Source organism: Megascapheus bottae, chromosome 9, assembly GCF_031878675.1.
Source record: "Megascapheus bottae isolate mThoBot1 chromosome 9, mThoBot2.hap1, whole genome shotgun sequence".
In the NCBI taxonomy this organism is placed as follows: Eukaryota; Metazoa; Chordata; class Mammalia; order Rodentia; family Geomyidae; genus Megascapheus; species Megascapheus bottae.
The window spans coordinates 51,354,455-51,366,512 of record NC_143517.1 but is presented as its reverse complement, the minus strand read 5'-3'; the positions used below and the strand labels follow the sequence as shown (position 1 = coordinate 51,366,512).

General features: G+C 37.3%; 1 long non-coding RNA gene across 1 annotated transcript in view; it reads left to right on the top strand.

Annotated features, from left to right (window-relative positions):
* The window catches only part of LOC150059167 (uncharacterized), a 68,471-nt gene extending 68,202 nt beyond the window's left edge, over positions 1-269 (top strand). Inside the window, exon 4 of the long non-coding RNA XR_016536605.1 lies at positions 25-269. This is a non-coding gene — a long non-coding RNA (uncharacterized LOC150059167). The remainder of the gene's footprint in view (positions 1-24) is intronic.
* Positions 270-12,058: the final 11,789 nt, after the last annotated feature.

The following is a 12,058-nucleotide window of genomic DNA, read 5'->3' as shown; positions in this document are numbered from 1 at the left end:
TTCCCCTTCCCTTCCCCAATTCAGATAAACCAGACACAGGATACCAAAATGAAATACAGTGACAGCATGAAATAAACCAAAGGAGAAAAAAAAAGGAAAAAGAAATAACTTCACAGTTATGTTAACAACAACAAGAAAGAAAAACCCTCTGTTTCCATATCTTGAAGTTCATTTCAATTAGTATCATTTTATATGGTCACATGTACATAGCTATCAAGCTATTGTGATCCTCTGCTAGGAGAATCCTAAACATATACTAATTATTACAAATAAAGAAACCATGGAGTCTATGTTCTTTGGGGTCTGGCTTACTACACTTAATATGATTTTTTTCCACCAAGTTTTTCTGATTCCGTATGAATGGGGTGATGTCATTCTTTCTGATGGAAGCATATAATTCCATTGTGTATAATACCACATCTTCGTGATCCAATCATCTTCTGAGAGGCATCTGGGTTGGTTCCATATCTTTGCTATGGTAAATAGTGCTGCAATGAACATCATTGTGCTAGTGGCTTTAGTATGTCCTTGTTTCTGTACCATTGGGTAAATGCCAAGAAGTGGAATTTGCTGGGTCATAAGGGAGCTCTATATTTAGTCTTTTAAGGGACCACCATATTGCTTTCCATGATTGAACAAGTTTACACTCCTACCAACAGTGTAGTAGTGATCCCTCCTGGCCACATCAAAACAGATAGATAGATAGATAGATAGATAGATAGATAGATAGATAGATAGAGTATCTCCTTAACTAGATCTCATTTATTTTGGTATTTAGAGAAACTGGGACCGTTAACAAATTAACACTTTTTCAAATTTTTACTAGTTAGTGGGTACTGTGCGTAAGATCTCACATTCACACAATTATCTCTGCAAGAAGATATTTTGGCATTTTTACAGAAGAGGAATCTGAGTTTGCAAAGAAAATTCAGGAAAACTAAAAAATTTCTAAGTTCATCCAATGAGCAGGTGGCAAAGGAAATTTTACCATGTAGTGTCAGTTATTTCTAGGACACAATTTGTCTCTCCTCTCTAGACACTAATATATTTTTCAGTTCAAAGGTATAGAAAATTTTGCAATAGGAGTACTTAAATGCTAAAACAAAGGGTAAGTAAAAATTTACTCTCAAGAAAAGCAGTTATGTATTGCCTTCAAATGAACTGTAACTTTAAACAATTATTTTCTATGGACAAAAGAAAATTCTTTTAGAATTTTATTTATGCCCCATCTTACTATTCTGGATAAATTTCTACTGGAAAAAGTTCTATATTTCCTTGGTGCTGAACCTTCTATAATTCAAGCTGTTCTGGAACATGGAGTTAGTCTTATTCAAATTTATATGAATTTATAACTTTTTCTTGAACTATTGAAATACTAACATGATATATGTGACTGTGCATACCATATAACTGTGTGATATAAACATTGAACATGTATTTATAATTTTCCTGAGGAATCTCCAAGTATCTCACAAAACCAAGTAAACGTGACCCACTTCTTGATAAGCAACAATATGTTTACCTTCCAGAATGCTGAAAATCTTTTCTTTGAAAACCCCTTTGCCTCAGAGCTAAATCTCTCTAGACAGGCTAAGGCGGATTAGAGTCTGTTCCTCTGGGTAGCAGCCTAGCAGGGCCAAAGAAAGATAAGGGGATTTTCAAACATGGTTCTGATGAAGAAGGCAGCCAGAATGAATGGCTGAGGAATGGATAACACCTAACCTAGGATACTTCCAACGCAATCAAACCCCAGAGGAACTGCTTCGGCAGTGAGCTGCCGCCTGCTGGAATAAATTCTGTGTCCTTTCAGAATAGATTTGAATGGTGAATTACTCTGTTTGAAGACAGAAAAAGAATCAGGAAGCTTTTCTTTTCCCTCGAGGTAGCAACCCTATTTATAAATGGTAATGAAATTGACACAGGTAAACTGATTATGCTAAGTACACTGGAACACAGAATCTCTGAACACCATTTCCTTTGGCTGCTCTTTGGATTTGTATAGAAAATTGTGAGGCTGGGCTCAGAAGCCTAATTCCCAATCAGTAAGTGATTTATTTACCTCTAATAAGTTGCTGATCTCTTTGTATCTTTGCCTAAAATATGAAGCAGTAGCTTTCTTAGTAAATTGTTTGGAGATTTCTTGTTGAAAGGGTAAAAATGTAGTAATTAGGAAGCCTTTTAAAGCAACATTCCAACAAGGGATTCTAACCTAAACCCATATTAACATAAACTGCATATTTTTTATTGAGTTAATAATTAACTGCCTTAATGCATATTTAAATCATTTCAGGAATAATTTCCAAGAAAATCAAGATGTAGTCATCTAACACACCTTTTAATATCATGAAAGAAAAGCAATACGTAGTTATAGGAACTAAGACTCAGTCCGTGTCTAAGAACAGCTTGAAATGTAAAGGACACCTGCAAACAAATAAACATGAACTGGAGAAAGAGGAAGAAGGGGAGGCCACACACACCGAGTGCTTCCTCTAATATGGAAGACTGAATTGCCAATGTATAGAACACATTGACCCATTTTTTTTAACATCCAAATCTTGTATCCCTTAATGTGCAATTGCCATGTATATATTAAACATATTAAGTGAATTCTAAAGCTAAAAGATTTTGTTAATCAGATTAACAAAATGTATATGCTTATGATGTACAATATAACTTTTGTGTATGTAGGGGACTTGAATTCAGGGCCTGGGTGCTAACCCTGAGCTCTTTTGCTCAAGGCTAGTACTCTAACACTTGAGCCAGAGCTCCGCTTCTGGCTTTTTGCAGTTAATTGCAGATAAGAGTCTCAAGGACTGTGTTCCTCACATCTCAGCCACCTGAGTAGCTAGGATTACAGAGATGAGCCACCAGAGTCTGGCAGGACAAGCCATTTTTTAAATGCATTTACATAGTGGAATGACTAATATACATTCATAACATCATATAATTACATATTGTTTGTGGTAAGAGCACTGAAAATATAATCAGGGCCTGAGCACTATCCTGGGCTTTCTCAAGGCTGGAGCTCTACCACTTGAGCCACAGCACCATTTCTGGCTTTTTCTCTGTCTGTGGTACTGAGGAATTGAACCTGGGTCTTCGTGCATGCTAAGCAAGCACGTTACCACTAGGCCAAACTCCCAGCCCCAAAGTTTTATAACTTTTTTTTAATCTTGTTTTTATTAACTTTAAACCTCTGTATAGAAGGGTGTCAATTTCATTGTATAATATAGAAGTTTTGTAACTTCTAACTAACACCTCCCTGCACCACACACATACATAACCAGGCCTTAGTAATCACCATTCCCCTCCTCTGGTATTCAACCTTTTTAGATTCTACATGTAAGTAAGAGTTTGCTCTATTTATCTTTCTTGACTTATTTCAAATAAGTTAATTTCAATCAATTCAATTTCTTCTGTTCCATTTCATCCATATTATCTTAGATAACGTTTCTCTCCCCTCCACTTTTTTTGTACATTGGTATTTGAACTTGGAGCCTTGTACTTGGCATGTTGGCACTGAATCACTTGAGCCATAATTTTAGCTCTGATTTTTATTAATTATTCTGGTTATTTTGATTGGCTTTGAACCTTGAACCTCCAGATCTTTTTTATGGTGCTTGTGCTGTGAATGTTCAGTATGTTTTTTTTTCCCAATCAAATTCATGATTTTCTTCAAATTCTTTTATAGTTTATCTCTTCAGTCTTAGCTCAGTTTCCTTTCATTTTGTCACCCAGCAAGTGACAAATCATAAGAGCTATTTTGAATTATTTACATTCACCTTTGGGTCCTTCAGGAAAACAGTGAGCTGTGTCAGATTTTGCCAGCAGCATTCTCTCCTTGTCAACACAGAGCAACAAAAACTCTGGAAGCGAGCAGAATTTATTTTTTTTTCTGATGAGTCATCTGCACTGATGAGAAAGATACACACATCAAATGATAAGGTGAGCTGTTAAACAAGCATGGCACAAATGAAGCTTCTGAGCCTTCCTCTGCGGATAAATAGTGAGTGAAGGGATCATGAATCCACTGTCTGGAAGGATCAGCCAAAGTGAAATTTCCTGCAGAGATTCAGTCATCAAAGCAAAACCATTCCTCTCCCAGCAGAGGATCACAATAGCTCAAAATCTAGATACATAAGGCCAGAAAGGACCTCTAGGATATGGAAACAAGAGCTATATAATGTGTGATTGTTGTTCTTAATGTACTGTTATTTCTCATCTCTTTTGTTGTCCCTTGGTTATTCTCATATTGTTACAGTATCTTATTTTGTTATCTGGCATTTTCTATATACATTTATTTGTTTATTTGAAATAGGAAAGGGAAGGGTGGAAAACAAGAGGTGGGGAGGGGGTGTGGAGAGGGAAATGGGGACAAAAACATGAGAAGGGTTATGCATGTTTATGAAGTAATGTACCTCCTATCTGGTGAGTATAACTGTAACTCTTCTATTTATTACAATAAAAAAATAATGTACGCTCCAGACCACAGCCTTTAAGGCCCTACATAATTGAGTCCCTGACTTTCTGGTAGATCTCATCACCCAGCGTTTTTTATCCTGGTTTGTTTCTAGCCATTCCTCAAATGTACCAAATGTAAGCTGACTAAGGGATTTGGCCTTCTCAATTCTTGGGAAATTATCTTCCTAGATTTTTGCATGACTCATGTCATTAATAGTTCAGATGGCTGATCAAAAGAGCTTTTCCAGACTACCACTTGTAAGCATTCCTTTCCATATTCCCTCCTGCTTGGCTATTCATTATTTGTAATCAATTGATGGGTTACATATTGGTACCATATGTGTCTTCACACTGGCAAATAACTGCTGTGAAATAGCGTGTGGCACATGATAGATATTCAATAAATAGGAACGTGTAAGGAACATAAAGATTATTTGTAAAGCAATTAGTAGGGCACTGGGCATCTAATGTACATGTAGAGCCTGGATTATTTTAATATATACTATTAAATGTAATTTAAAATCAGAAAATATGTAATAACATCTCATTAGGCTAGAATGACCTCAAATATTGAGCTTGGAAATGTCTCAAGATGCCACAGAGTAGAAAAGTCACCAATTTCTTACAGGACACAGTCAACTTTTCCAGATGCATACTTTTATATCTTTCAATGTTGCCTAAGTCTGGTCTGTGGGTAAAGTCTAATAATGGAGTCCATGTATTTTTATCTAGGTTGCAGCAAGCTGGCAAGGATAGCCCAGTACTGGAACTGGGGAAACCAATCCTTCAGATTATTTCAGGGCTGAACGAAGTTATATTCTAGGACTCAGACTTTTTTGTTTTATGTATACACTTCAGGGATTTAACATCAGAGGCATTTAGGGACAATGTGCAAAGCCTTAGAAAATCAATTTCTACTGCCCAAGAAGAAAGAGTACATTTTTACCAATTGTGAGCCTGTGAAAATGTTTCATCTGTTGTCACCCTGCTTTAAAGCTTGTTAACCCCAACAAGCAGCAGAGACTAGTCTGTTAATATGCATTTCTGGACGACAGCCCTGACCTAGATTTCCTCCCAGTACACAGACTGTACAGAGAAATGATTTTGGTGGCTCTCCGCCCTAGCCCTTGGTTATAATTAGCTACACCTCAGATTGAGCCAGAGAAAAAGCACAGGTAAGGAAAAATAAAAAAGAACAAAAAAGATTGACCTGCCCTCATGGTAACTCTGGAAACCAAATGGATTTATGTCTTTGACAAAAGTGTGTCCTAAGTCCTTGGCTCAAAGTAGCCTTTATGTAAGTGCTGGAAGTTGTCTTTAGTCCAAGGTCCAAGGACTGCAGTTCAGTCTGTGGAAGATCAAATGCAGGTGCAGAAGAGATGCTGAGTGGTTCAGCAAGTCACCCAAGGGGGGAAACAGCCAAGGTAGAAAAGCTTTTCATACTTGAAAAGGTATTGAAGTACCAGTGCCTGGAGATTTGAAGTATTTAAGGGGACCTCTTAGAAAGGTTCTTTTCACCACACAGAGGGCAGGGATAAGACTCAGAATAAGAATCATTCCCTTATTAAAATTCTGGTTTACTTCCATCTTAACCCTTGATAAATCTGAGGTCAAAAATAAGCTCAAGTTCAAGGTAAAATACTATAGCTTTTAAAGAAACATAGAAACCAGCAATATACTTACTTTGATTTCATATTGTCTTGCTCATTGTGTATTTATTTTGCAAACTAAAACTTAAATTTTCCTTAAAGAGACTATAAAAATAGCTCATCTGCTGATACTTCCTTGCCCCAAATGTGGAAAAGGGTCTGGTGAATTGTAATAGGAATCGTCTGCCTGTTATTAACCCAATGCTATCTGGGCCTTGTGGAGCCCAAAGAACTGGATTTTTATTTGTTTTGGGGTGATTCTGTTGTCATTTCGCTGGACCATCTTCTTTCCTGGATACTTGGAAATGTTAAGCTGAATGATCTTTTAGAAAACTTACCTTGCTCCAATCTACTCCCATAGTTCCAGGTGTATCTCGGGAAATAGCAGCCACAGATGCTAGCATTAGACAGAACAGGGTTTAAATTTTGCCAAGTTTTCAGAGGTACTGACTAGGTAACTTGAAATAATTTAGATTTGAAGCATTGGTTCCATAATGTAAATTCTCAGTGTAACTGACTCCTATTCTTGCCATTACTGAAATAATTTTTAAACATTTATTGAGTTCTTAATAAATAAACATATACTTAGTAAGTCACATAAGGCCTTGCAACATTCAGAAAAAGTTTTAAATGTAGACATAATTAAATTTCAGTGTGGCCGTTGAAACCAGTGGTAATTGTAATTCAAAATTTATAGTGTGGTATGTAGAGGAGAATAACTAATTCTGCCACTAGTTGAAGAAGGTAGAAGGGGACATTGGGGCTGGGATGAGATGATATCAGAATAGACTCTGTAGGACATTATCGCATGGGCAAATAAAGAAAACTTATCAAGGCAGAAGTAATAATGTAGACCAGGAAATAGAGGTTGACAAGATGACCTATTTTGGAAGCAACTAGTTGAAATAGGATATAATGTTTATATTTCTTTCCTGTGCTTTTTAACATCCCCTCCAGCTTCTGTATTTATGATTATATAAGTACTAGTTGAAAGTGTTGAAATGTAGAATGTTTGATTCATATTAATACCATCAAATATCAAAATTGTAGTCATAGTATTTGAATGAATCCTAGAAGCAACTTGCATATTTTAATTTTTTACTTTAACTTTATTATCAAGATGATTTATAGAGGAGTTATGGTTATATACATAAGATAATAACATCTCTTTTTTTTTTGCCAGTCCTGGGCTTGAGCTCAAGGCCTGAACACTGTCCTTAGACTTTCTCAAGGCTAGAGCTCTATCACTTGAGCCTCAGCACCACTTCTGGCTTTTTTCTATGTGTGTGGTACCAGGAATCAAACCCGGGTCTTCATGCATGCTAGGCAAGCTCTCTACCACTAGGCCAAACTCCTGACCCCAGGTAATAACGTTTCTATGTATCACCTATGTTGTTCTGTTCCAAAGGTCACCTGTTCTTGCATATTCAAATGCACAACCATTGTTGTGTGAGAACCATATTTTGAAATAGCTCTGAGTCTATGTGTGCATTGACTGGAGAATCATCTTTATAAGAATCTTTCCCAGAAATGTTCACAGACATAGACAAATAATTGTCAGTTTTTTATAAAACATAGAACTCCCAGAAATAATGAAAGCATACATAATACTTTTACAAAACTCTTCCCAAACTGATTATTTCCAATCCAACTGTGGCATCTTTTCAAGCAAGACATCTCAAAGCCGTAATCCAAATGCATCTGCTTTCTTGTCTCCCAAGGTGGTACAGAATGACTGCCAATAAAGACCTCAGAGATGGATTTTTTTACTCATCCTAGAAGAAATAAACAGCAAGGATATAACCCTCCCATGTGCATAGCTTTGAGTTTAATGTGACTCCCCTGGTTGTGTCGGCCTGACACTGTGGAAATGAGGACTAATCATAAGTTATGTGTGTTCTAGAGAGGCAGAAACAGCTTGTCACCATGGCAATGATTAGCACGAGCTGACTTTGTTGTTACGATGCTGAGTCTCAGCTGCCCCTTTGCTTCCTTGCTGACTGCTCCATCCCTATATATAAATTCTACACGATTCCTACAGTGAATATCTCTGCAAAGCCAGATCATTAGCTTACTGTTTATTCCTCCTGAAAATCTATGTGGAAGACTCCTTTAGTGACAGATGTTTCTTTGTAGTTATTCTGGGGAATCATGTAAAAGATCCCTGTCTTTTAGATTCCAAGTTTACAAGGGAAGTTAGTAGACCTAAGTGTTATTTATGAGAGACAATGTACAACTTGTACATGACCATGAGCCTCACAACCTGTTACCCCATTCTAAAGTGTCTGTCATGACATTGTTCTGTGAAAAAACACTGCTCACCTGTTTTGCCCCAACAAATCATAGAAGCTCCAGTCAGGGAGGCGGGTAGCCTCCCAACACCAACCAATTCAGCTTAGCAAATTAAATCTTGATAGAGTATGTCACAGTCAAGGTTTCCAAGATGATGCCCATTTTTCACTCCGTTCATTCATTCACTCTCATGTTATTTCTTTTGTGGTAATTAAGTGTAAGTATAAGCATTGTGAATCTTTGAGGATGAACTGATAGCTCCCTATATTCAAACTTTACACTGGAAGGAAAAGTATACGAATAAGCATTGATAACTCAAGACCAGTGATATTTATTTTCAAGAAGTATCAAAATTGAACTCTTCTATCTGCCAAATATTATGTTGCACAATGTGAACAAACTCAAAGATCTTAGAACAAAATGTGTTAGGAAAGGAAAATAAGTAGATTATTACACAAAAAAATAAGAACACAGAAAGTATAAACTAGCCTTAACTTTACTTGAGACAGCTGGGGAATCCTTGCTGAGAAGAAATATTTTAAGAGATGCTTAAGGATTTCTGGGTCCCTGTGCATGTGGAAAATTGTCCCCTCCTTATTCCTGGACTGACAAGTGGGACTTCTCAGCATATGGAAGATGCAAAGTAGGTCATGTGTGCCTTAACTGTCCCATAGCAAACACGATGGGAGACATCAGATCGTGCTCCTGAATGATAAGATATGTGGAACTCTCCTATTGCTGATGAATAACTATAATACTAATTTAGAGGAATCTGCCTGGTAGAAAGGTAGGACTTGGTCTATAGAGAATGTTCCTTCTTGACACAAAAATTAGTATAAAGGTCAAAGTAGGCACCTGATTCAATTGAGAACAATGAAAATACTTTCTTGGATGATCTAATCTGAAAATTAGGGAGGTATCTTTTCCTTTCTCTTTCCTCATATGCTGAGTTCCACAAAAGGTTTTGCAAAATGAAGTAGAGAGAGTTAAGAGCAGAGAGAGCGAGCGAGAGAGACAGAGAGACAGAGACAGAGAGACAGAGACAGACACACACACACACACAGAGACTGAGACAGAGAGAGAAGAGAGACAGAGAAATAGAGACAGAGACAGAGAGACAGAGGAGAGAGAGAATATTTCAGGGACTTTAAGTACTCATATCCTGTCGACCCTAAAACTAAAGTTACCTCCATGCATAATTTCATTCCTGTGTAAATTATTTGAGTACAATGATAAGTAGAAATTTAGCAGCCAGCTGAGAATATATAAGGCATTCTGGCCAGACACTGGCAGCTTCCCTTTGTAATCCTAACCAATCAGGAGACTGGAAACTCAGGATCCAGGTTTGAAGCCAATTCACTCAGGAAAGTCTGTGAGACTCTCTTCTACCAAAATTACTTAAAAAGAGCTGTGAGTGGGCCGGGAGTTTGGCCTAGTTGTAGAGTGCTTGCACAACGATCTGGGTTTGATTCCTTGGTACCATATCCATAGAAAAAAGCTGGAAGTGGTGCTGTGGCTCAAGTGGTAGAGGTCTAGCCTTGAGAAAAGTCCAAAGACCGTGCTCAGACCCTGAGTTCAAGCCCCACAACTGGCAAAAATAAAAAATAAAGAGAGCTGTGAGTGGAGCTGTTGCTCAAGTGGCACAATGCTAGACTTGAACCTCAGGGACAGCACCTGGGCCCTGAGTTTAAGCCCCAGGGCCAGTGCTTAAACATAAATGTGTAAATAGAAAGAATAAATAGATAAAGCATTCTGAGCAGAGGATCCAGATCTTGTGAAAAGCAATCGTGCAACCTTTTATTGCAGGGCACAATGTGGGAAAGGAGTGAGGGAGTGGCAGGAGCGGGGAAGAACCTAGGACACAGACCACCTTAGAGCTCACATAATGCACTGAAGCTACGTCCTACAGGTCGGCATTTCTGAGGTGGTTTTGTCAAACAAGTCATTTATTTTTTAAGTTTTATCTTGTCATGGGCAATCTGTTTAATAACACATTAAACAGAACTCTAGGCAAGACCAAAGGAAGGTATTCTTAGGAGAGGAACATGAATGCAAAATGCCCATGTGTACCTGATCACATAGAATCATAGTCCAGGAAATGGAAACAAGAGGTTCTTTTCTTTATTGCCATGTTCGGTTTCTTTGCTTTTTGTCTTGTTCATTCACCTGTCTTTGGGAGGGAGAAATAGAGAGGCAAGTTCTGATCACATGCAGCTGTGGTACTTACTCAACACTATGTTCAAAAAGAACTGAACAGTCTGTGAGTAGAGACAGGAGGGAAAAACAGAGTCAAGGAGAGGATGACATCAAAAAAGAAATGGACTCTATACCTGATTTATATAACGATAGCCCCTCTGTACATCACCTTTATAATAAGAATTATAATTTTTTAAATGCACTAAAATTAATAACTAGGAAAGGAAATTAAATTGACATCAAAACACTGTAGTAACTTTACCTTTATTTTCAATTTCAGTACTGAGCTAATCATATCATAAAAATTAATTTTTAATTCAACACTTACTCAGACCACATTTACAGGAATATTGATGGAAATGATGGAGAACTGCTGAAATGCTTTAAATAAACGTGTCAAGACATCACTAGCTTCTTGTAACAACCATATCTACAGCGTATGGAGTAACACATGCATCTTTGCTGACTGATGTATTACAAGCTCTGTTTTGAATCTAGTCTTGGATCTTGGATAAACACAAAGAGCAACTGTGGTTTAGAAAGCCTGATTCCTCAAGTCATTAGATCTAATTAACAGTGAGAATGACCAGGTTAGGATATTTTATTGTACCTACCCAAGAATTGAAGGAGCTGACTTTGGAGATGCTTCTTTCCTACGTCACACTGCCAGCACGAATAAAAAGAAAGCAGCTGAAATAGAAAGTGTGTGTGCCCATGAGCAAGTACACCCTTGCAAATCTGATTTCTTCTTAGTTTTACTTGTGGTCAGCCTGATTAGTAAGTCAATCAAGCATCAGAAGAAAGAATGTTGTGCCTTATAAGTAAGCAAATCTGTTATATAAAACAGAGGCACTCCCAATGAAAATGGAATAAAAGGGACATGGAAAAAAAAACAAATAAACCTTCAGATCCTAGATGCTCATCCTGGAACTATTTCACAGACTCAATCCAACAAAATGACCTGTCTTTGAGACTATTTTTTTCTAAGCAATAAACTCAGGAGCTTTCAGTTAAGACCAACTTTCTTTAGTAACTGCCTCCTCTGGACAATGAGACTGTCAGTGCATTGGCATAGAAACTGTCAATAATCCTTCTTTCAAAATATTGTAAATTTATTTGTTTTTATTTCTAGCAGGTACTGGAACTCAGTACCTCATTGATTAGAGCACTCTACCACCTGAACCACTCATCCACCCTCAGATTTCTCTGTTTTAACAAGACCTTCAAATTATCCTTTGTTTTTGGTTTTGTGACTGTACTAGAAGCCATCCTGGCCTGTGCATATAGGTTCTAAAGTACAATTATATGTTCTATGCTCAAGTAAAAATTCTTCCATTAGAGATTTGTCTTCATGTTTTTGTTTGAATCTGACGAGCCTTCCAGATATAGTATCTGAGTTTCCTGCATTGATCTTCAGGATTGGGAAATACTTCAGTTGCTCTATAAAGTGAAACCAGCTA